A 22,086-nucleotide genomic window follows, 5' to 3' on the forward strand; every position below is an offset into this window, starting at 1 on the left:
CATGACACATTTCAAATCATCTTCGGCCAATTGAAACTTTTTTTGGCAATGTTGAAAATGCGAATCCATTTCGAACTAACTAATGTTAATCTTTATCAATCCGTTCAGAAATATAAATTTTATGTTCATTTCATCAACAAATCAAGGAGTGTCGTTCCCCTCGAAATTCGAAGAAAAGATCGATCATCAATCGACCAAAGGGCCGAAGTCGCAATGATATCGAATCGAGAAAAATAGCTTTGAAAATTCGGTTCAGAAAAATAAATCGTATTTTAACAGTGTTTGGATACTGCGCTTTCAAATGTATTGAAACACTTTGAAACAATACTAGTTTTCGGAAGCATAACTAAAATGTTTTATATAATAACGTTTTCGTTGATAAAATTGAAAACAGATTATTTCGCCGAGTGTTGTTATGAAATGTTGATTAGGCCATTTTTGAGTCGCCCTCTTGTTTTGACGACTCTCAATTTCGCCCTGCAGTGTCGCCAAAAAACAAAAATCAAATGTGGCTTTCGCCGTGCTCGCTGGAGGGGAAAATTTGTTATTCCCCCTGGGCGTAACAAGCACTTGGTTTTTGTTTAGGGCGATTCTGTTTACGGACCTTGTAAACAATGATGCTGTCAATTTTGCCTGTATACACTACTTTAGAAATGCAGAGGCGTAACCCGCCTGCCATTTTGTTTACAGTTGAATGTCGGATGCGCCGTTTTGTTTTTTATTGATTTTCATGAAGTGTGGAATATTTATAAATGAGTTTTTATATTTTTTATAAAGTATTTTTACTCCTCTTTCAGATATTAATCAAATCTCTGTTTGTGTACATTTGTTAGTTTCGCCCATTTGTCGGTTCACGATCGAGATGCACGCGCCCTTTCATTTACATTGGGTTTCTATGCGCCCATTTGCTAAGCCCTATTAAAATGTATACTGTCAAGCTCGCCCATTTACCCAGCCCTACCCAGCAAGACAGAGTCAGTTTAGCCCATTTACCGCGCCCTTCTGAAAATTATGTACACGGTTTAGCCCTTCCGCAAATGATGGTTGCTGAAGGGCGAAATCACGACTGGGATGCAAATTGGGCGTAAGCATTTTTTTAGTTTCTACCCACTAAAAGTACATAGGAATTAAATTCTTTGTTATATTGTCATAAGGTTTAACCAAAGATGCTTCCGGAAAAACATGGTCATAAAGTAATTTATACCTACAATAAAAACTCCATAGAAAAGCATCGCCGATTTTTCTCCATTTGAGTACATTGCGACTTAGGCCCTAATGAAAGATCTGTATCGATTTGTTGAACTTATAGTTTCATATCCCTTATCCCTAAAAAAAATTGTACTAAAACATAAAGCTCACTGATGTCAGAATAATTGACTGCTCAAAACGTCGTCAATCGAAGTACCCACACAACACAAGCAACACTTTATTCGTATACGAATGCTAACATACACTCGCGCATTCGAAATTCTCATACACGACAAGCTTTATACAAGCTGCTATGGTTGCATTCCTTTTATTCATGAAACGGAAAGCTACGGTGCCACACACGCGCGGAATGATACAGTAATAGGTTGTACATCGCCCTAATCTTTCACACGGCACGGTTCGGTTCGTTTAGATTCAATCGCGTCAAAAGTGATAAATTCGTAGTTTTGTGTCTAATTTTACGTGTCGAGTGGCTACCATTTGTCACTGCGTAGGTATGTAGTATTTTCGACTTGAAAAATACCATTTCGGTGTTGTACATTGCAAAGGATCAAGTTTTTTATGCCATTAGACCAGTGCTAAAGTGAATGGAATGGATTGTTACGAGTCCACAACGACGATAACTTTTGTGGAATCCCATTTGGTTTTGTAATGGTATTAGTGTGCACACAGAGAAAGCTGCCTTAAACCATTCAAGGCGTAAGCGGAGCATAAAATCAGGAAGAAGAATAAGTAGTAGCATATACAACAGCAACTAATCATACACAAAAATAAAACACAGAAAGCAGTGTTGGCAGATTTAGCTTTTTTAAGGAAAAATATTCGTTTATCACTTTTATCAACTAGGCGAGCCGTCAAGTACTTGACACAGCAAAGAAGTTTCCTTGACCTGACAAATGGTAGAACCACCAGCGTATCTTTAATGCTAAATAAAGTAAATAAATTACAAAGAAAAAAAGTATCAACTATTTCTGATCGTTTCTTTTATTGTAATTGCAATTTATTTTGCATGTGTAAAACTTGTGGTTACCGTTTGTCGCGTCAAGGAAACGATCTCCCTAGTAATTACGGAATGCTTTTCTATAAAGAGGCCAAAACTGCCCGTGCCTATTCGTGTTTATCTATAATTAAAAATATAATATGATAGTAACTTAATGGGATAAGTGAACATATTGTATAGTATTCAATTTGGTAGTTTATGCGAACTAATCGAGAGCACTGTGTGTTTTTGGCAATTTGGCATTGTAGCACAATATCTGCTACCACGGTAAGCAGCGTTCGAAAATTTAATAAAACTTGTGTAGTTGCAGTTCATCGTCAACGTCGTCGTCTTTTACCAACTATAAGAGCAGATATGTGCGTGTTTGTGTGTACACTTTGGTCTGCATATATGCGATTTCACCTAATAGTGTTGTAGAAGCAAACATTCCATGTTGGATTAATTGGAAAAAGTGATAGTTTAATCAAATAATTCATACAATTTGTGATCCCTGATGGAACAGTATTGGGTACTGTTTGACACATTTGCAGCTGTACCCGGTTTAATAAAAATTCAGGAATGTGCAATCCCGCAGTACGTTGTCGAACACCGACAACATTTTTATTACCATTAATGTTGCTGGACTGGTAAGGCAGAGGTGAAGCAGTAGTGGAGCAACTAGCTGGATGGTCACGGACATTGTACCACCTAACTACGGGTAATGCAAAAAGAGAGTTTGGTTGCATGAAAATGTAAAAAAAGAATACGTGTGTGCTTTTCACCGTGGTAAATGATACCTCCTCATGTGCAGTTCCTACTACTCGTCGAAGGGGTGGTCCGCTTTGTTCCAGCGAAACGAGAGCTGCTTTCAGCGAAATACAAGTAGGTGATACGACATGAGTAAACCACAACTTGTTTTTACACATTTCCTACTAACGCTAATTACAATGAACATACAGGCTGCAATTCCTCGATTGAGTTTAGTAGTTAATAGTTGGAAACGTATTTGCAAACACTGAAACCATTTTCAGAGGATCATTTTGAATTTTTTTTTGAAAGTAAGGAAACAATACCTAGGGACATACAATCATTTAGAGCATGGGGGAAACAGTCGCTAATAACTAAACTGCCTATGATCGTATATCAGTCTTATAAAGAGAGGTAATCGCAAATGGAAGAAATATGAAATCATGGGCCGTAAAGCAGTGACAACTTACTGTACAAGTGGCAGGCTCATCTTCCTCGGGTTACGGGGTCTCTTCACACGACCGAACAATGTTCTAGATGCCTTGGTAACCACATACCTTTTCATACAAACGTTGACAATAACCTAAAATCTGTGCGAAAATGTTTATTTGACAACGCTTTCCGGAAACTTTGGGTCTCTGAATACATTTTTCTTGTAAACATGAGTGATTATCAGGATAACGAGTTATCAAACATTAAATTTGCGCACTCTTTATGAATGTTAAATTTTCGATGCAGTTAACGTAATTCGTGATAATCATTTTTTTTTTAATCTCGGCGAAACTACAATTCTACAAACTGCAAAAATGTGTCGAATTTGCAGAAGCAGTCAACCTTTATAAATATCGAATGACCCGATTTTACCAACAAGACGTAGATACAGTGAAACTTCGATTTTGCAAGCCCTCCATTTTATTAGCCCTCGACGTTGTCTACCCCCGATTTTATCTGGTTTTTCATTCGATTTTGTCAGCCTTATATGAAAAAATATTTTATCAGATGGATCTTAGACGCAGACGAACCAAGTCAAATTCGAGCAAACCATTTCTGGAGCATACTTTTCTTGTCTTAAAGATAGAAAATTAAAAAAGCTCATTTTTTTAAAAATTTTGCACTGGAATACTGTTCCTTAAGGGAAATTTACACCAAATAATCTGAAAGGATTATGGGGCTATATCTAGGGACTATAGAACAATATTTAGCTTCGTTTAAGCAAAATGAAAGAAGAGATTTGTCAATAACCCCATTTTGTCAGCCTAAAATCAGCAAAAGGGCTGTCTTCGCCGTATTCTAACAATAATCTAATACAGTTTGAGGCAATCAGGAACTTTTCAAGTTGGGTGTCTGGACAAAATATTAACCCTGATTGAGAGTGAAAAAAATATCCGCAACATTTTTTTAACTTAGTGTTTAACTAAAATTTAATTTCATAAACAAATGCAGAAAGTTTTACTAGAATCGGGTCATGTTTTGTTTATCGATGAGAAATTTTCCACTGTCAAGCAATGTCATAATATTATTATCAGCATCTATCAAAAGGTACTTCAGTCCTCGATTTTTTCACCGATTATGTGAGCTTATTACCCAGTCAGCCATACGTAAACATCTGTCTGGTGGTCTCTAGCAGATAAACCAAGTCAAATTCCTATTACCCTATTTAAGAGAAAATAAAACTATGATTTTTGTTAAGTTCCCGACAAACATATGATTACGTCGTAAAAGCCAACTATCAAAAATTTCTTTAAAGGGAAATTTCAGACAAACCGTTACCGGCCAAGCTCAGTTCACAGCACTAAACGCAAGAGAAAACTTTGCTCTTTCATTTATTACCAATATCTGTGATTGACGAATGACCGTTTTTTCGGAATTTTCATGCAAAGTGAATTTTGACAGTTTGCTTTTATGCCGTAATCATATGTTTGTCGAGAATTTTTTGTCAGCTTAAGCGACACCATGGGGCTAGTAAAAACTGGTCATCACTGTATGCATTTCAGCAATTCTGCATGATTTTGGAACTCTATGGCATACCCTCCTACAACTTTTATTGTCTTTGGATTAGACAGGAAATTGTCATTTTCAACAACGCTTGTAAATTTTATCGAAGGCATTTTATCTCGCACAGACTTTGAAATAGTTACGTTAGCGCCATTTTTAACATTAGAGCGACAAATAATAACCTCCATTGAGCTGCCCCTGACTTGATTCATAGTCTCAGTAGGAGTGTGTGCTACTAATTTGAACCAAATCGAACAAGTTTTTATCGGATTTTTCGTCAATTTACTTGGAGAAAATCAACCAACTTGGATTTTCACCGCTAGGTGACATTACATGCATTAGTTTACTGCAAGTGAAAATAAGGAATTTGCTGGCAACAACTTCGTCGTAGAATTCAAATCAATTCGAATTCCTTAGGAGAAGTTTTAAACTTTTACTGAAGTGATGTCTGCGTCTGCGTTGCATACGGCAGTTGGGTTGAGCTGAATAGTATGTTTGGGAGTATTTTAGTACATAATATGACTCATCTTTTAATCAAGAAATTTTAGTTCAATTTTTAACACATAGATGACGCCAATACTAAATTTTAAATGGAGAGAGATAGAAATTAGGTCTCTTCTACAAATTTGCAAAGCAAGCCTTTCCAGTAATTCTTGTGAACATGTTTATAGCTTACCTGTCTTCCTTTAAAAGTTAGTGTTGATGTCCTTTATGCGGTGAAATATGGAAATAACATTTTATAGTCAAAAGATGACTCGTATTATACATTAAAATACTTCCAAAAATACTGTTAAGCTAACCCAAACATTGTTTCGCAAAAATATAGTCAGTGAAAATCGACTTGTTATTCATCTTCATGTGCTGTTAAGCCCCATGCAAAACGGATTCAGACATCACTTCCCGACAAACATATGATAACGGCGTAAAAGCCAACTGTCAAAATCAACTTGCATGAAAATTCCTGACAAACGGTCATTCGCATGAAAATTCCTGACAAACAGTCAGAAAAGTGTTGTCTTGCATTTAGCGCTGTTAACTATGTTCGGCCAATAACGGTTTGTCTGGAATTTCCCTTCAGAAAGGTTTTTGAGAGCTGGCTTTCACGCCGTAATCATATGTTTGTCGAGACTTCAATAAAAGTTTTATCATTTGTCCTAAGGAAGTTGGATTAATTTTCAGTCTTCTACAAAGTTGTAGGTAATAATAACTTGCAGTATTGCATACAGCGCTACCTAGTGGTTAAAATGCAAACTTAGTGTGTTTTCTTGATGGGGTCGAGATTATAAGGCTGAAAATCATAAGGCCGAAAACCTTTTGTAAGGTCGAATCTAAAAGGCTGAAAAATCAAAAGACGAAATTACAAAAGGCAAACTTTTCACAAGGCGGAATTTCATAAGACAAACTTTCCATAAGACAAAACTTTTAGAAGGCGAAAACGTTTACGCAAACCAAAACGCAATCATTTCGATACAAAAAGTCTTCCAGGGCAATAGTTCTGTGCATTGGCTTCGTATTCTCTATACGCACATTCCCAATAATATTTCTTAACTGAAAAGGAATCTTGTAATTTATTGGCTCAAAATAACTAAAATAATAGGTGTGTTTTTGAGAGCGCCTAACGGAGACTCTCAGTTACTTAGAAATTATAGAATCTATTTACCATTAGTTTGCCATAGTTGAGTACCGTAAACCGGGGTGACTTTGATCACTCGAAGAAAAATTCGTAGATCGCTTATTAAACCAGAATAGTTTACCAAATCATTTTAATTTGAAATGATTTTTACTCTAAACTTATAAAATACTGATTTGTTATACTTTTTGAGTATATTGTTCGATTTTTGGGTACAAAAACTACGAAAAACCGAAATTTGACTTTACCTTATTTTTACGAAGCTTCGTAAAGTGTCTATTTTGTATAAAACAAATAAATCTCAGATTTGAGCACGAGTAATAAATTACAAGCGAGTTTTTATTTTCCTTTAGATTGGGATGCGCCAAATTTAGTTTTAAGAGTTTGTTTATTTTAAATACATTTTTTTGGGAAGCTAGTTGGCAATTATTTCAAATTATTTAAGCTAAAATTCGCAACATTTTTTTATTGTTCAATATTCCAACGTGTTAAAATGAATGAAACTTTTTGTACATGGATAAAGCAATGAAATAAAGCAATTTTAGCAGTTTTAAAAGTTTCCAGAATCTTTTATTCTAGTTAGGCACAAATTATACGAATTTTGGTTACTCGAATTTTACAGTACATTGAAATACTTTGTATGATACATTAACATCTATTTAACAATGAGTATCTTTCCAGAATTAGTTTAAACAAACATTTGAATAAAAAACATTGACATCAATAACTTAATGTAAGTGAACATGCAGGTTATCAAAGTCACCCCGGAATACGAAAACGGACTTCAACTTCAAATCATTTTTGGAAAAATAGCTGTAAGAGGACAATTTTAGATAAAACCATCCAATCTTTTTCTCCATACATCAGTACATGGTTTAAAAATATTAAACTTGAAAAAAATGTGTTGTGTCTAAAAATACGTAATGATTACTCCGAAAAGTGATCAATGTCAGCCCGGTTTACGGTATGTACCTATTGAATAGAAAAAAAACCTATTAGAAAGTAGTTAAAATTTTGGAGCAAAAGGTAAAAAAATTGCAGAAAATTCTTGTAGCAGATGTCTGAAAATTTTTTATAGACATTGAAAATTAATTCAACTATCATTTTGTGTCAGAAGCGGTATTTAATTTTTAGTGCTTCCTTTTGGCTAAAAGATCGGCATATGTTTGAAAGCGGGGAAGTCGATTTGGTAACAATCGTTGTAGGCGGTACCCACCTCCCTTCCCCCCAATCTTCCTGGGATAGAATAGAATGAAACCGAGTGATGAATTCAAAGCTTTGCTCATTACTTAACTCAAGGAACTGAAATGATGTGAAATTGCGGAAGATCAATCGTCGGATACAACGACCCCTTGATTCCTTCTTTCAAACATGAGCAGTTCCAAATAAAATAAATCTTCATAACTCTCCGAGCTCTCGATCGAAGCAGTTCGTTTTCTGGTGCTGTGCATAAAGCGAACAAGAATATATATATTGTCAGTGAAGGTCAACTATTGTTTGAGGCAGTCTTTGTTCGCCGGTGCCCAGGCTGGTGAAGTGAATACCAGAATTGCCGGACACGCCGCTATATAAGCTAAGTATTATTTTTCTTTCTTTCGTTTCCCTTTCCCCGATCGGTCTACTTTTCCCTTTCCCCTGAATACAAGTTTCATCTCTCGTTTACACCACGTGCTATCCTCGTGCCTAAATGGCCGAGGGCGAAGGAACATTGGATGGGAATGATATTCCCATGGATTTACCGGATAAACCCGATATTACTCCCTCCCCTGATTCCCCCAGTCCTCCCCGTATTAAAACATACCCAGCCAGTTCAAATGGACCCTGGGTGGTGTATTTCCGGCCCAACACGAAATCGCCCAATATTCTAGAAATATCACGGGAGCTGACTGCTAACTACCCGGCCGTAGCTCAGATAACACGTGTTCGAGCTAATAAGATACGCGTTTTAGTAAATGACCTCGATCAGGCAAACCAGATTGCTCGCAGCGAGCGTTTTACGAAACAATTCAGAGTGTATGTGCCTTGTAGGGCAGTGGAGATCGATGGAATAGTCGCCGAACCGGGTCTAAAGTGCGAAGACCTGTTGAAGTACGGGGTTGGCTGCTTTAAGGACCCTTCACTTCAAAAGGTGAAGATTCTGGAATGCAAGCAATTGTATTCCGCAAAAACAGAAAATGATAAGACAACTTATTCTCCGTCAGACTCGATTCGGGTGACTTTCTCCGGGTCTGCTCTTCCCAACTATGTCCTCCTGGATAGGGTTCGCTTACCCGTTCGCCTGTTTGTACCGCGGGTAATGAACTGCAGCAATTGCAAGCAACTGGGCCACACAGCCACTTATTGTGGCAATAAAAAACGGTGCGGCAAATGCGAGGGAGAGCATGAGGATGACGCTTGCGGTGGAGAAACTGAGAAGTGTATTTACTGCGGGGGCCCTCCGCATGCTCTTAAGTCATGCCCGGCGTACAAGCAGCGTGGGGATAAAATTAAGCGCTCCCTTAAGGATCGCTCGAGGCACTCTTATGCAGAAATGCTAAAGAATGCTTCGCCATCTGTCCCTTCCGAAAATTCCTTTGCTCTTTTGGCTGGCGTTGAGCAAGAATCTGACGACCCACAAGAGGGAACATCATTGGTTAACCCAGGGGAATCCAGGAAGAGGAGAAATCTAGCCTCCCCTAAATTGCCTCGTAAGGGTGCCAAGGTGTCGTCCCCTCAGAGTGCGCCAACGATAATCAATAAATCCAACGGAAGTGATGCACTACAGCCGAAGCAATTTGCTCCAGGACTTGGAAATATTAATTCTAACAAGGAGTACCCACCACTTCCAGGGACACCAAAAACCCCAAGTGTCCCCTTTTTTCAAACAGATACTCAGTCCAGTAGCGGACTAATGAAATTTTCTGACATAGTGGACTTAATTTTCACAGCTTTCAATGTTACTGATCCTCTTAAAAGCCTTCTGATACGTTTTCTCCCTATAGTGCAAACATTTTTGAAGCAGTTGACTACTAAATGGCCCCTCCTTGCAGCGATCGTATCCTTCGATGGCTAAGTCATCGAACGAGGTCACCGATTCGATCACTGTTCTACAGTGGAACAGCAGAAGTATCCTCCCGAAAATCGATTCCTTTAAATTTTTACTAAATAGTTTAAAATGTGATGCTTTTGCATTATGTGAAACTTGGTTAACTTCCGATATAAATCTCAACTTCCACGACTTTAATATAATTCGTCTGGATCGAGAAAACCCCTATGGAGGAGTACTTTTGGGGATCAAAAAGTGCTATTCTTTCAACCGAATTAACCTCCCTTCAACACCAGGCATTGAAATTGTCGCTTGTCAAGTTTTAATCAAAGGTAAAGACCTTTGCATTGCTTCCATCTACATTCCTCCTAGAGCCTCGGTAGGGAACCGAACGCTTTGTAATATCACGGAATCCTTACCGGCACCTCGGCTAGTTCTGGGAGACTTTAACTCGCACGGTACGGTATGGGGTTGTCTTCATGATGATAATAGATCAACATTAATCCAAGATCTTTGCGACAATTTCAACATGACCATCTTAAACACGGGAGAAATGACGCGGATTCCTACACCACCAGCACGCGCAAGCGCGTTGGATTTATCGCTTTGCTCGACATCGCTACAGTTAGATTGCATGTGGAAGGTGATCCCTGATCCCCACGGTAGCGATCATTTGCCTATCGTGATTTCAATTGCTAACGGTTCAAGACCATCGAAAACAATCAATGCCTCGTATGACCTCACACGGAACATTGATTGGAAGAGTTACGCGACCGCGATATCCGTTAAAATCGAATCCACTCAAGAACTTCCTCCGGAGGAAGAGTACAGGTTTTTGGCTGGCTTGATTCTCGACAGTGCGAATCAAGCGCAGACTAAACCAGTACCGAGCGCGAATACCCATGGACGGTCTCCCACACTGTGGTGGGATAAAGAGTGCTCAGAGCTGTACGCGGAGAAGTCCACTGCATATAAGGCCTTCCGGGAAGACGGGTTACCCGCTAGCTATCTACAGTACGCGTCGTTAGAAAGGCGAATGAAGAGTCTAATGAAAGCCAAAAAACGCAGTTATTGGCGCCGGTTCGTCGACGGGTTAACGAGAGAAACAGCGATGAGCACTCTTTGGGGTACGGCTCGACGTATGCATAACCGTAATAGTACCAACGAGAATGTGGAATATTCAAACCGTTGGATATTCGCTTTCGCCAAGAAGATCTGTCCGGACTCTGTCCCGGTACAGAAAACGTGCCGCGCCGCGTCTCCTCACGATACCGCGAACGAAACACCGTTTTCGATGGTGGAGTTCTCACTTGCTCTCTTATCATGCAACAATAACGCCCCAGGGTTAGACAGAATCAAATTCAACTTGCTGAAGAATCTGCCTGACACTGCAAAAAGGCGCTTGTTGAATTTATTTAACAAGTTTCTTGAGGGTAACATTGTCCCTCATGACTGGAGGCAAGTGAAGGTCATCGCCATCCAAAAACCAGGAAAACCAGCCTCCGACCACAACTCGTATCGGCCGATTGCAATGCTGTCCTGTATTCGGAAGTTGTTCGAGAAAATGATCTTGTATCGCCTCGACAATTGGGTTGAAGCAAATGGCTTACTGTCAGATACACAATTTGGCTTCCGCAAAGGCAAAGGGACGAACGATTGCCTTGCGTTGCTTTCTACAGAAATCCAAATGGCCTATGCTAACAAAGAGCAGATGGCATCAGTCTTCTTGGATATTAAGGGGGCTTTTGACTCAGTTTCTATCAACATTCTGTCAGAGAAGCTGCACCAGCATGGTCTTTCACCAATTTTAAATAACTTTTTGCTAAACCTGTTGTCTGAAAAGCACATGCACTTTTCGCATGGCGATTTAACAACATCGCGATTTAGCTACATGGGTCTTCCCCAGGGCTCATGTCTAAGTCCCCTGCTCTACAATTTTTACGTGAATGACATTGACGATTGTCTTGCCAATTTATGCACGCTAAGGCAACTTGCAGACGACGGGGTGGTCTCTGTTACAGGGCCCAAAGCTGCCGACTTGCAAGGACCATTACAAAATACCTTGGACAATTTGTCTGCTTGGGCTCTTCAGCTGGGTATTGAGTTCTCCACGGAGAAAACTGAGTTGGTTGTTTTTTCTAGGAAGCGTGAGCCGGCGCAACTCCAGCTTCTATTAATGGGTGCAACGATCAACCAGGTTTTCGCATTTAAATATCTCGGGGTCTGGTTCGACTCTAAAGGTACCTGGGGATGTCACATTAGGTATCTGAAACAGAAATGCCAACAAAGGATCAATTTTCTCCGAACAATAACTGGAACATGGTGGGGTGCCCACCCAGGAGACCTGATCAGATTGTACAAAACAACGATATTGTCGGTGATGGAGTACGGGTGTTTCTGTTTCCGCTCCGCTGCGAACATACACTTCATCAAACTGGAGAGAATCCAGTATCGTTGCTTGCGCATTGCCTTGGGTTGCATGCACTCGACCCATACGATGAGTCTCGAAGTGCTGGCGGGCGTTCTTCCGCTAAAAAATCGATTTTGGGAACTCTCATATCGATTGCTCATCCGATGCGACATTCTGAACCCGTTGGTGATTGAAAACTTCGAGAGGCTCGTCGAGCTTAATTCTCAAACCCAATTTATGTCCTTGTACTTCGACTACATGGCACAGAGCATTAATCCTTCTACGTATACTCCCAACCGTGTTCGTTTCCTAGATACTTCTGATTCTACTGTATTCTTCGACACATCCATGACGGAAGAGATTCGTGGAATCCGGGACCATATAGGGCCTCAAGTGATCCCCAATATATTTTATAATAAATTCCGAGAAGTCGACTGTGACAAAATGTTCTACACTGACGGATCAAATCTCGATGGGTCCACTGGCTTCGGTATCTTCAACAATACTATCACCGCTTCATTCAAGCTCAATGATCCTGCTTCAGTTTACGTCGCAGAGTTAGCTGCAATTCAGTACACCCTTGGGATCATCGACACTCTGCCCACAGATCACTACTTCATCGTTTCGGACAGCCTCAGCTCTATCGAGGCTCTTCGTGCGGTGAAGCCTAAAAAGCAATTCCCGTATTTTCTGGGGAAGATACAGGAGTCCTTGTGTACGTTATCTGAAAAATCTTATCAGATTACCTTTGTTTGGGTCCCGTCTCATTGTTCTATCCCGGGCAATGAAAAGGCCGACTCATTAGCAAAGGTGGGCGCATTAAATGGTGACATATACGAAAGACCAATCTGCTTCAACGAATTTTTTAGTATTTGTCGTCAGAGGACACTCAACAGTTGGCAAACCTCGTGGAGCAATGGTGAACTTGGACGATGGCTACATTCCATTATCCCAAAGGTATCAACGAAGCCTTGGTTCAGGGGGATGGATGTTGGTCGGGATTTTATTCGTGTAATGTCCCGACTTATGTCCAACCACTATACCTTAGATACACATTTGCGGCGTATTGGGCTTGCGGAGAGTAGTCTGTGCGCTTGTGACGAGGGCTATCATGACATCGAGCACGTTGTCTGGGTATGCGTCGGGTATTTGGACGCCAGGTCTCAGTTAAAGGATTCCCTTCGGGCCCGAGGTAGACCACCCAATGTCCCAGTCCGAGATATGCTGGCAAATCGTGATTTCCCCTATATGTCCCTTATTTATACTTTCATAAAAACGATAAATATCCCAATTTAGCCCCTCTCTTTTTATTTCTCGTTTTTAGAAGTTTCCTCTTGTCGTGTGGAACCGATAAGCTTCAGACTGCCACTATGTAACCGCTGTCGCCCTTATCACTACGGAATCTGAAGCGAGAGCGACTCGAGGTCCGAAGGATTCCCTTTGAAGGATTCCCCGCGGGTCCGAAGAATACCATCCGCCAATCCGACCTACTAGACTGAGGCGCAAATTTGTTTCGCTGATCTCCCGTTTGCCCGAAAGTTGCAAGTTTTGCTCTTCTCTACCGGTCACCATCTACGCCTTCTCTCCCCTGTCCTTGATACAACTACTTCTACACCGATTTTGGAAATGACCAAGCATAAGTATCCGATAAAAAATCAAATTTGTATTCCGTATTCCAAGTTTTAAGATAGTAATAGTAATTTCTACTCTTTGTTAAAACTATTGTCCCCCATCTTGTAAATAGAATTGTATCCCTAGTTTTAAAACATCTGTGAAATTTTTCATAAATATTTGTTCCCCCTTTTGTGTACCAAACTATATTGTTAGTTTTAAGATAACTGTAAATATTTCCTAAATAACTATTACTATTGAATTCGTTGTTTTAAAATTTTTCATAAAAAAAAATCTTTTGCCCCCTCTCTTATATATAGAATTTTTTTTTCTAGTCTTAAGATAGCTGTAAATTTTTTCTCTTTTATAAAAAAAATATTTCAACATTGTAACCTCCTAGTTTTAAGATATTCAAAATGTAAAAACAAAAGAATTCGGCACCGCCAAGCTAACGCATTTGTGCCTATCAAATAAACGAAATGAATAAAAAAAAAAAAAAATAAATCTTGCAAGCAAATTTGTGAATGTCTCGTCTGCCCGGTATACCTAAACATAGCGGTTGATTCGAGTTTTTTTGAATCTATTAAAATCGAAATTAATGTACATTTCGACATAAACTGTGGTGGGTTTAGAGCATTTATCCTTCTTTTGCATTTGAAACATTTCATACGCAAACGTACGATCTACGCTATTGCTCGGTTTACCCAAACATAGGACACAATACTTTCGAGATTATTTTCATACCTAATTGTACTTCTACTCCACGACTGTTATTGACATAACAGTCGTGGAGTAGAAGTACAATGATCGTGTAATGCCTTCTGTCAAATGATATTACTCCGAAGGACTATGCCAAACAGGGATTCGTTTAAAAATTGGAACATTTTTTATGCGTTGATGTGCACTGTTTTAACTGGCATTTTATAAAAAAATCTCGCTTTTAAACATTAGTTGTTCGTTTAAGTTTCGTGTTCGAAATATTCGTTTTGATACATTTTTGAATTTAATGATTATTCATTTACAGACTTTCGAGGTAATGACTAGGATCAAAGTTTCTTATTTGATGTGTTTTATTGAACGTATTCATATGATGGTTTTTTATTGATCATATTCATATGAAGGTGATGAATAAAATAAATGAAGATGAAATTTCTTGGTTCATCGTTCTGGTTACAAGAAAAATGCAGCTTTTCAAGTCAAAGTTGCAAATAGTTTGCCAAACCAGATGATTCATGCAGAACTTCGAAAGTTTCATGTTGGAAAATGTCTTTAACCCTTTCCCACTTTATTCCACCATTTCCGTCATTCAATGAACCTGAAGCACTATTCACTCAAAGGCACTTTGAGAAACACATAATTCATTCATGAACACAATTCTATTGATTATATGTTTGTCCTCTATCCAAATATCACAAAAGGAACCGTCTCCTCATGTATTATGATCATAACACGCATTTAAGCGAATACAATCTAATTGAAATGATTGTTACGAATTTTGTTGAAAAATTAGAATTTTCGGTCAACTAGTTTATGTACTTTCCGGCAAAAATGTTTCTGGATTTTGGTTCTTTCTGGGAATTTTTTCCTGTGCTTTGGTATTTTCTGGAGAGTTTTCTGAGAAGTAGCACCTGCTGTAAATGTATGGGAAAAAGGATACGGTATTTTATTTTCTGAGGGATGGTTTTCGGGGTCACGTTAGAGAATCTAAATATAGCTATGCCAAACGACCAATCATGCTAAATTGAAGTTTTCCTGCACATAAAAATATTTACCCTTAGCAGTAGCACGGCTCAAAGTTATGCCGAATGATTGCGTTTTTCGCACAGTTGTCTTTTTCTCTGAACATGAAAATATATGTCAAATGACCTTCAGTGTGACAACTTCTCATAATTATGCCAAAAGTCCGTTATGCCAAATGACCCTCACTCTATGCAAATTAGAATATATTAGATAAAAATAGCTTTGCCAAATGTCCGTTATGCCAAACGACGCCCATTGGAAATTATGCCAAATCACTGTTACCCTGGAGATAAAAATAATTTAAATGACCATTATGTCAAATAATCTTTAGGCAAAGTGTCTGCTAAACGTCCTTTGCCAAATCAACATCTCATATTTATCATATTCCTTCTTTTGTTAATGATAATTCCATGGAAATATTTGTGTAATATGAGATTATATGTCAGGTTGTCCTTTCTTTGAATATTTTTTGAATCTCTAATGTAAAATAAGATTAGGAAATTCTTTAAGGTTGGCCAAAACCCAAACAAAATCTATTACCTTATTTTGACAATACACAGTTCATTGGAAATAGTTTCAGGAATAATTAGTTCAAATCAAATTATTAAATAAATCAGATTTTTTCCTCCTTACCACATGAAAAGTGTATTAATGGATTCTTAATAATTTCAAAAAAATTATGACTTCTATGAAATGTGACGTTCCTATGACAATAAATAGTTCATTGTAACTATTTTTGGATTTTTAATGAATCTAAAATATAAGATTTAAATCAATAGTAATAGTATTGTATATAGAGCTACATTGAATGGGATGGACAACATGGTAATTGGTCCTCTAAAGTTTAACACAGACCATGTTTGTATGTTTGGAATTACCACTGTATCGTACAATTATTGACACAATATTAAGATCATTCGAGATGCTGTAAAATTGGATTCTTAATACTAATTTTTAAGCGCAAAAAATATTTTCAATCAAAGTCTTTCCGTTTCCCACCCCGTTATGATTTGGTCTTCTTTTGACAATTAATTGCTAACAGTTTTGTGTCCTCGAAATTCACAAATGCAAAAAATTGGTAGTGCAAGATAACAGATAAAAAATGAGTAAAATAACAGAGATTAAAACTCGTAATTTGTTGGTTCTACCGGCTAGGACTCGAACCTAGTATCCTTAACAGTTTCGGTGTTTACGCATTACCCTATTTATAGTTTCGGTGTTTACCCATTACCCTGTACTATTACCATAGTACAGCTCTGGATACAGAACTGTAACCGTGCAATGTGTATCTCGGGTATTGAAATCATTCAGATCACCAATTTTGAGAAGTTTCAATGCCTTCAATACCCATGCGCAGTTACAGTTCTGTATCCAGAGTTGTACTGAAGCATAAAGTAATGCGCCCAAGTCGCTAGGTTCGGGTACCAGTCAGTAGAGTGGAGTTTGGTTTTCACGAGTTTTAATCTCCGTTTTTACACTAGTTCATTATTCAGCCTGTTTTCCGATAAGTGAAATATTTATCTTTTAGAAAATGCAAGAGAAAATCGATTTTTCAGTATCTTTACTAGGTTCGTGAATTCGGCTTGCGTGTGCAGTTACATTTTCTTACACGGAGTTTTGTACCAATAGTTGAAATGTAATTATTTTAAAAAATGCCTGCTTAAGCGCTATCCACTGGTAGTAGGACCAGTAATCAATTAAAAATATTGCGCCACTCTGACTGATCGGATGAATAAGAAATTATATACTCTAAGTAACACGATAACATGCTGCTCACAAGTTCTAATCTCATGACTACCGCAGAAGGCAATACCGCTCTGTTGGTGCCGATCTATGTATTAAATGTCATCAATGACATTTAATCCATAAACCGGTGTCGCTTTATGCGGTGATAACAGAAAGAAGGTGCGCGAGCAAATATGGGCGCCATAACTCTACCGTACTGATAGATAATCAATCCGAGATCAACCTTATCATCATTTTTCTCTCAAATTTTTGGATATCTTAGCATTTTTGATGGAGAGACCCGATGTCCACTTCGGTGTTTTTTCAACTAGTCCAGGGATTCGTGGTGATAAGTTATGCAGGGAGCCTATGCGAAATCAAAACATATAAGCTATTATACCCTATTTGGGACCATTCATAAATTACGTAACCCGAAAATTGCCCAAAATCGACTCTCCATCCCCCCCCCCCCATGTAACTAATTGTCACAAATTTCTCTATCCCACTCTCCTATTACGTAACAAATTCTTCGAAAAAAAATTTTGTTCAGTAAAAACATGTTACGTAACGATTTGGCTTACACCCCCTCCCCCATATGTCATAATTTCTTGTACTCCCCTAAATGTGTTACGTAATTGATGAATGGTCCTTTGGCATATTGTCATTTCGCCTATTATTTTAAATTGTGGTTATTTGACATGGTTGTCAAATGACGTAAAACAATTACTGAAAATAAAACCTCATATTGCATAATAATTTGAGTTAAAATCATTCTTTAGATGAATATAAATTGGATATTTACCCCTCCTCCTTGAAGAACAATTCATGTTTAAAAGAAGGCAATATTTCTAATGTATTATTTTGAAAACATCTTGTTACTGTTACTAAATGTAATGGAACTCAATAATATCCAGTCTTACTTTTATCGGATGTCTAGCTGCACACGAAGTTGAAGCTTTGATTTCCCTAGACATTTCGGGAGCTTAGGAATACAGAAAAATGTTTAAAATCCGTAGTACAGTTGTGACCAGTTATACACAACTTGTGTGATCGTCTGAAACATCTGCAAGTGAAGTTTCGGGGAGCAAACAAAAAAGTTCTTGTTTACTGATGACAACGCCGAAACGAACTCTTGTTTTTTTTGGATTGGATTGGGAACCAACTTAAAAATTTAGAAATCTTCGGCGATACATAAGATTACCGGAAATAAATTTCTTGCTTGAAAATTCCACACAAAATCCTACGGGTCACTGAAAGTCTGGTTCTTCTTTGCTAATGAAAGTCTGGTTCTTCTTTGATAATGACACGAATATTGGATCCATCTGGACTAACAAGGAGAAACTGAAACACAATAATATGACTTTACTTAAGTTCGGTTAAACGCACCTGATCATAATTTCGTGGATTAACCCCGATTTGCTTGTCATTGTTGGGTTTCGTGTCCCGCTAACGACCCAGTCAGGAGTTAGCTACTGACGAGAAAAATCCGGAGCACGAAAATATAGGGGAGACCGGGGCTAGTTGGTGGTGTTTTCAGTTCTCATTTCTTGCCGCTTTGATGTTGCTAGATTTTTCAAAACAGAACACGTGGCATGGAAGGGCAGACTGTTGGCAACATCTCTGAATTTTATTGAAATGTTTGATGCATTGTCTCCATTTTTAGAGACAAAAATATGTGACGCGGCAAACCCGCCAACTTACCCCGACTCCGGGTTAAGTTGGCGGTATGTACAGATACACCATAAAATAATCAGTCAAATGGAGAATCAAATATTTCATGGGTCCCTTTGGAACGTGCTGAATGTCTTCTCAATAAAACTACCGACATTTGCTATTATATTTCAATCTCAATACCCCGCCATTTTGATTTTGACACGTACTCCATATTCAATAGCAAATTTTCGAAATTCTTCATGCAATTGGCCGAAATAAATGTCTCCTACATTGGTGAGATATACAAGAAAAAGATTTTCTTACTTTGGAGTGAATTCCACAAATAAATTTTTTTGACGACTTTTTTGCACTGTAAATATTACCGCCAACTTACCCAACCGCATATTTTATAAAAAAAAAAAACAATTTAAAAAGTAACTTTTGCTTGTGGATAGATGTAATATCTATACGGATACTGAAAGCTCATTTCACGCACTGTCGAAAAATATATTACCCCAACTTACCCCAACTGCCAACTAGCCCCGGGCTCCCCTACCTTTACTTAGCAGCCGTTCAACGCAGAATTAACCCATTTAGGGGAGAGTGGGGATAGATGAATAACGAGGATAGGTGAACTGCTAAGGATACTTCGTCACATCCTGACGATTTATACGCTCAGATTATTTTTCTTCTTAGTTCTTTTGGTACCCTAAACTCACACGCATTTGTAAATTAAAAGAGTCTATTACAGCTTCAAATAGAGGGAAAAAATAATTGAAAACGGAGAAGTTAACATACCGGAAATCGATATCCTCAGAACGCCTACAACCTCACAACGCAAAAGAAGAATGTGAAATGGCAGGAAGAATTGAGTAGCAGAAGCCCTTAGATAAATTAAGGACACGGTCAAAGCACATCAAACCTTCGTAACGGTAAATGGGTTAAACCAATGAGGTTTAAGGTTTTTATTTTTTAAGTATATACGTCCAAGGGGGCGGGGCACAGCGTTTTTGGTAAATCTATTGCATTGTACACAGGTCACCAGGGTTAGATTCCCAACTCCGGTTAGAAATTTTTCCAAAGAGATTTTCTAATCCTAAAAAATAGATGAATTACTCGAAAGTTTAAACCTCTATTATCGAAATAAAAATTAATATGAACGTCCATGACGAAATATAATAAGTCAGTTGCAAAAGGTATACACCGTGCTATTCAGTAAATATGTACTACAACTGGATGCGAAGAGCGGATAAGAGAGCTGCACAAATATAAAAACAACCAAATAAAAACATACATTAAGTATAGACTAATCTTTATAAAAACACACATATAACTTGTAGTTAAAATCTTCGTAATCCCAATAAAAATCTCAAATCGGTTGACAGGTTTCCAAGTTATAGTTTATAATATCTATAACCCCATTTTTAGGATCGATCTAGACCAGCTCCCATTCTATAGTTTTGTTAGGACTACAAACTAACATATCGAAGAGAGTTTTCTATTTCAGAATTAAAAAAGGTAAAATGTAAATAGGATTGATATCGCATTCACTTCTATTGCAAACATAGGAATAAAACATTGTAGTCTAAATTAAACCAGGATTGGGGTAATTCGAACTTTTGGTGGACTTCTGTTTGGAAGCCGAGATCGAAAAAAGCCGCATCAGAAAAAAATGTGCGTAAATGATCAGGTTTTCAGGAAATATAAGAACATGCAAATCGGCTGAGTTCTGTAGGTCATAAGATGCGAATTGGATCTAGGTCGTAATTGAACCAGTAATCGACGGAAAAGATTTTAAGATTTTAATTAGCTTTCAATTATAGACCCACACTTTTATGCAAACGCGCTGAACTCTATCAACTAAAGGAACTGAATGAAAAATACTTTGATTACCAAAATTACATTGTATTTAAAGTTCAGCACGCTACGAAAATCCTTTCTACCATCTTACAACGTTCAATCGGTACTTGCTGGTATCGTTTTGGTTTCGCTGTCGGTTGTTGGGGCGTTGTGTGCTGTCAATTTTACCCGCCGTTGCAAACTCGTCGATGAGGAAAAGCGACCACAGCAGTTGTGCCGAGAGGTCGTTTCGATCGTCTACCTGCCGGTTATACCATCCCCAATCTGATGATGGGTAGCAAGTAGGAAACCATGTGAGGGGGATTATTTAGCAAACTCTCGATTTTATTATAACTTAAATGAGCTGTGTGCCTCTACATGACTGACTGCATTTGGGTGGATGTTCGTCTTCGTCGTTCGTCGAATCTACCACCGGCCATCGTGGCCATTGTCGTCATCGAATTTTCAACATACAGCGCCATTGGCAGACTCCACCCGTCTAGGTTTACCCAACTTGAGCATTGGCACGCAGGTGGAAAGAGAAATGGGGTGATAATTTCGGTAAAACTGATTTAGGCGCAAATTTCTCTCGTTTGATGTGAGGTGGAAAAGCAATATATATGTGCATACGAAATTATGAGGGGGATGGCCTGTGAGTTTGTTGACTTTGTGCGAAGCTTTATTGCAACGGATATTGAATGACCAGCATGGTCGATTTCGTTTACCTTCCGGTAATCAGTTTGGCGAGGCAACGACATGAATTTTATGTCCAGCGAGCTGCAACAAGTGCGAATGTGCCTTTTATGTTCGATAACATTGTTATACGCTTGCGCTTGCCGGTGATAGCTGACTGTTTACATAATATGGAATGCATAGATAAGAAATGAAAAATTTGGTTGTCATGTAATAGTTGTAGTGAATAGTAGAAGTATTTCATAACACTATCTGTCAAGCGTCGTCATACATCCCCAACTAACAACATCGATTAACTTAAACAGTTTATCTGACTAGCCGATAATTTGGTCAAACACAATAGAGCATCTAGCGGCAAGTTCCGAATAAATTTTCTCAATAATTCGTTTATTCACTTGATGCGTTAGCTTAACAATGCCGTGGAAATTTTATATATTTAAGAGTTATAAATAAATAATTTGTGCACATTGCCAATACGGAACCCAGTCGAAAAGTCGCCTGAGAAAAAAGTGTACGCCGTTGGTCAAGTTTTTGGACAACAAAGTTTTTGCGAATCCGTTGTCACATTTCGATGTTATGGCTCATAATCCCCTTTCTAGATGATTTGAACGGGTTCCAATTTTATATGGTTTATTTACATATCAAAGAGAATTTTGCATTTCACAACTCAAAATTAAGTAAACAACAAATAGCATTGATTTCGTACTTTTGCATGGAAGAGTTTCTATAAAACATGGTAAGATTTCGAAATAAATGAGCGCAACATTTCAGGCTTTCTGTGGAATACATCTACTTGTAAATCGAGTTCCAATTATTATTATATAGTTCTA

At 38.2% G+C, this 22,086-nt stretch overlaps 1 protein-coding gene across 7 annotated transcripts in view; it reads left to right on the forward strand.

Annotated features, from left to right (window-relative positions):
- Window positions 1–1,515: 1,515 nt before the first annotated feature.
- Window positions 1,516–22,086, forward strand: part of LOC131681799 (rap guanine nucleotide exchange factor 2) — a 74,019-nt gene continuing 53,448 nt past the window's right edge. For 3 of the 7 annotated variants that reach the window (XM_058962848.1, XM_058962841.1, XM_058962847.1), the window contains exons 1-2: window positions 1,516–1,703; window positions 2,514–3,070. The gene's annotated coding sequence lies outside the window, so the exon portion shown is untranslated. The remainder of the gene's footprint in view (window positions 1,704–2,513; window positions 3,071–22,086) is intronic. The other 4 variants (XM_058962846.1, XM_058962843.1, XM_058962845.1 and 1 more) reach the window with 4 other exon arrangements.

The sequence above is a fragment of the Topomyia yanbarensis genome, chromosome 2 (assembly GCF_030247195.1).
Source record: "Topomyia yanbarensis strain Yona2022 chromosome 2, ASM3024719v1, whole genome shotgun sequence".
In the NCBI taxonomy this organism is placed as follows: Eukaryota; Metazoa; Arthropoda; class Insecta; order Diptera; family Culicidae; genus Topomyia; species Topomyia yanbarensis.